Below are 4,460 nucleotides of genomic sequence, written 5' to 3'. Positions count from 1 at the left end.
ACACACAAACACAAAGACCCACACACAGAGACAGACACACACACACACACACACACACACACACACACAAAGACCCACACACAGACAGACAGACAGACAGACACACACACACACACACACACACACAGACAGAGCGTTGTAATATGTTGGGAGAGTATTAAAGGAGACCTGTTACAGTATAAACGACGATTCCAGGTTTATACATGTAGATTGTGTTTCTAGTGGAACTAGGCTGCCCAATTTGGGGTTGGTGGGCCAAGTTTGGCCGGTGCTCACTTAGTTTTGGCCCTGATGGGGATATGACATGTTCACACTTACGCTCTTATTTTGAAAGTTTTATAAAATGCAAACACTAGCCGTTACAGAAAACATCGTTTTTGTGCAGCCTAAATAGAACTGAATGAGTTTCACAGATGTTAAGCACAGCGCTGTTAAACTTTCGTCTTTTATCTACGTAGTATTACAAGCATTACGGTATTCTTTCACATTTATCTGGCCACCCAGATCCATGTTGGCCCTTCATGTGAAAGAATTTGGACACATCTGTACCAGAACATGTTAACATGCTTTAATGTTTGACCCTTGTGTTGTAAGTATCTCAGTATGAGGATGCTGATCAGGGAGCTGTGGTCCCCCGTGTACCTCGTTCTCCCGGCTGCCCGTTCTGCCCGTTCTGTCCTGGGAAGCCGGGTCTTCCTGTGGGTCCCTGTTCTCCCTGGGGCCCCGGGGTTCCCTGTCTGCCAGGCTCTCCGGGGGGTCCCGGCACAGTGCGGATGGACACTGGCGGACTGGGCGCCTGGTTCAGGATGGAGTTGTAGCGCTCCATGTGGCCTGAAAACACAACGAGGGATCAATCCCCAGAAGACTGAGACTACTGGGACCTGCTGGTCAGGGATTGATGACTTATTGAAACTCCCTCCATTGATTCCTCGAGTCTTAAAATAAAGGTTTGAAATATGACAAAATGGATTAAACTTGAGGTTTGAGGATTTGTCTGTTTGCGTGCGGCGTGTAAACACAACAATCTGTTCGATGTTGATGTTGACCGAGCGTGGTCGTCATGGCGTCTGCCTCGCTGTATTTGCACGGCCGTGCCTTCTAGTATCGGTGATGTAACTTTGTGTGTGTTTGTGTGTGTGTGTTGGTGTCTGTATGCTTGTATGTGTCTGTCAGTCTGTGTGTGTCTGTCTGTACGCATGTGCATTATGTGTGTGTTTATGTGTGTGTGTGTGAGAGTGTGTGTGTGTCTGTCGGTCTGTGTGTGTCTGTCTGTACGCATGTGCAGTATGTGAGTGTGTGTGTGTGTCTCTGTCGGTCTGTGTGTGAATGTGTGGTTGTGTGAGTGTGTGTGTCTGTATGCATGTATGTATGTGTGAGTGTGTGTGTGTGTGTGCGTGGTTGTGTCTGTATGCGTGTGTCTCTGTATGCTTGTACGTGTCGGTCGGTGTGTGTGACTGTGTCTGTGTTTCAGACTGTCCGTGTGTGTCTGTGGTTGTGTGTGTGTGTGTGTGTGTGTGTGTGGTTGTGTGTGTGTGTGTGTGTGTGTGTGTGTGTGCCTGAATGCTTGTATGTGTCTTTGTGGCAGAGAGAAATGGGCCAATGAGCACTCAGTCGCGCGCACACACACACACACACACACACACACACACACTAAAAGAAATGGTGACAAACGTACTGTATTTCTTACTGAAGTTGCATTTTTTACTCACTCTGAATGAGCTGCTCACAGACCTGCCTGGCGATGTCCTGGACCGACGCTGTCGACTGCAGGTCACCCTGGAGACACAGACACACACACACACACACACACACACAAACAAACACACAAACACACACACACACGTAGAATCACGGTTCATCTAATGACAGAACTACACAGGGTGAAAACAATAGCTGCAGCAATGTGCTGTACAACAAAAACATGGTGTTTTTTAAAAATAAAACCATGTCAACCTTTTCTGATTTAACCTTAAAATACAGTTATGAACCTGAATATGCGCAGAATATGGGCGCTGTATTTGATCATTCCCCAAAACAGATTCACCCATCTACATGTGGAGATATGCTGCTCTATACACGCTAGAAGTAGTGATTATTTACATGGAGTCTGGTGGAGATATGCTGCTCTATACACACTAAAAGTAGTGATTATCTACATGGAGTCTGGTGGAGATATGCTGCTCTATACACGCTAAAAGTAGTGATTATTTACATGGAGTCTGGTGGAGATATGCTGCTCTATACACACTAAAAGTAATGATTATTTACATGGAGTCTGGTGGAGATATGCTGCTCTATACACGCTAAAAGTAGTGATTATTTACATGGAGTCTGGTGGAGATATGCTGCTCTATACACGCTAAAAGTAGTGATTATTTACATGGAGTCTGGTGGAGATATGCTGCTCTACACACTAAGTACGTGTTAGGTTCCTGAGTGTTTCTCCATCTCGTCCTACCTGCCAACGCTGTGATCACACAACGTTTCTGTGAAGAATAATGCCTTTTCTGAGAAAAGACTTGATTCTGCATTTTCAGAATATTTTTAGCAGTCCTTAATCTGCCTGTGTGAACGTGCTAATGACTCCCAACGTGGAAGTGATCCACAGCTTTATGTCAGCAGATTTGGCTGTTTTTTGACGTGTGGCCTGTCGCCAGCTGAGCGAACTGTTGCTGAGGTTTTACATTTTAAGAAAAGAATAAAAACAACGAGCCATCCGCCTGCGGCTCTGTTACCAGATGAGCATTTACAGGAACTCTAAAGTCATTTAACCCTCGTGTTGTCTTCCTGTCAAAACACTTATGGTTGATGCATTTTTATCAATGTTTTCAACTTTTTTTGCACGTTTTTGTCCCTTTTTTCAACACTTTTGATGCTTTTTTTTTAATGTTTTGAACACTACGTAACACTAACCTATTAACTCCAGTTTTACAGTTATCCACATTCACAAACAACTAAGCTACATGTTGAAATTGACCGGAATTCTCCTTTAAATAAAGGTTAATTACATAAATTAAAACAAATTTGACTGGGGAACAGACTTGGGGGCCAGCTGGGAGGAGGCCTCGGGGAAGACCCAGGACTAGGTGGAGGGACGTCCAGCTGGGAGGAGGCCTTGGGGGAGACCCAGGACTAGGTGGAGGGATTATATCTCCAACCGGGGCTGGGAACGCCTCGGGACCCCCCAGTCGGAGCTGGTTGATGTGGCTCGGGAAAGGGAAGTTTGGGGTCACGGGCTGGAGCTGCTACCCCGGAGACCCGAATTACGCATATATCTCATTCTCCATACTAACCTTTCTTCATGATAATCTGTGCATGTGACGTCTCTGGGTGCATGTCTGGTGTTTTAACCCTTGTGTTGTCCTCCCGGGTAGAAAAAAACGGACCACCACCTTACTAGTTTTACTACTTTTTGGAATTCATAGTCAATAACCCTCATTTATATAGAATTATACCTATATTTGAGTTAAAAAAACTGAAATTATGACTTATTTGACTAATAGTTAAGATCAGAGGAATAAATGTGATCAGTTGTATTTGCAAAGAGCGTTGGAAGGATTCCAATCCATTTTTTTTTGGTAATTTAGTTAAAAAGAAACTCCTATTTCAAATATAGACATTTATTAAATGGGGACAACAGGGGGGGTTAAAGATGTGACGTCTGTTCTGGGTGACGGAGCAGTGTTTTCAACATTTCCTGACATTTTAGAGACCGTAAAACTAATCCGTTATTTCAGGAAATAATCCACAGATTAATGGACAATGGAAACAATCGTTAGTTGAAGAACAACAAGAAACAACGTACCCGTTCCCCTTTGTCCCCTTTGGTTCCAGGAGGACCCTGCAACAGAGACGCATCAATGAAAAAGATGAAAACACAAACAGGTTCAACGCTTCAGACATAGGGTTGAAAAAGCAAAGGATTCTCTCTCTCTCTCTCTCTCTCTCTCTCCACGTCTGAAACAACAAACAAACCCTCCCACCAGGGGACCCCCCCCCCCAGGGTTCACCACGTTCAATTTAAGACTTTTAAAGCCCCTCCTGATTTGGGGTGTAATTGGGGCCTCTAGCTCCCCCAGTAAGAGTGTTAGCCCCAAGTTGACTGAGTTGGACTTGTCTCGGACTCTGTAGTATTTGGACTCGGACTTGTCTCGGTCTCGGCCACCGGTCTTGCCAGATATGGCTGTTGGGCTTCTGGTCTGGACCGAGTCCAGGTGTCTTTATTATGTTGATGATAATATTGGAGGGAAAGTGAAACCCAGAATGATTGTCTTGATACTGTCATGCATAAGACCTTTATTCTGTCCTGGACTCGGTCTTGACTCGAACTTGAACCTCTTTGGACTTCTGTGTCTGACAGACTCTCTCTGTGTCTGTCTGGAAGACTAGCGTACCTTCAGACCGGACAGGAAGCAGGTAATCCTGCTGACAGACTAGCATACCTTCAGACCGGACAGGAA

At 44.9% G+C, this 4,460-nt stretch overlaps 1 protein-coding gene and 1 long non-coding RNA gene across 2 annotated transcripts in view; one reads left to right on the top strand and one right to left on the bottom strand.

The window, feature by feature from the left end:
- Positions 1 to 4,460, top strand: part of LOC117957217 (collagen alpha-1(XIV) chain-like) — a 146,732-nt gene that overhangs the window by 132,743 nt on the left and 9,529 nt on the right. The gene's annotated exons all lie outside the window — the stretch shown is intronic.
- The window catches only part of LOC117956505, a 4,978-nt gene continuing 1,155 nt past the window's right edge, over positions 638 to 4,460 (bottom strand). Inside the window, exons 2-4 of the long non-coding RNA XR_004659287.1 lie at positions 3,806 to 3,841; positions 1,710 to 1,776; positions 638 to 831 (exon numbers count right to left, since the gene is read on the bottom strand). This is a non-coding gene — a long non-coding RNA (uncharacterized LOC117956505). The remainder of the gene's footprint in view (positions 832 to 1,709; positions 1,777 to 3,805; positions 3,842 to 4,460) is intronic.

This window comes from Etheostoma cragini, chromosome 14 (genome assembly GCF_013103735.1).
Source record: "Etheostoma cragini isolate CJK2018 chromosome 14, CSU_Ecrag_1.0, whole genome shotgun sequence".
Taxonomy (NCBI): domain Eukaryota; kingdom Metazoa; phylum Chordata; class Actinopteri; order Perciformes; family Percidae; genus Etheostoma; species Etheostoma cragini.
This window is presented reverse-complemented; position numbering and strand designations above follow the sequence as displayed.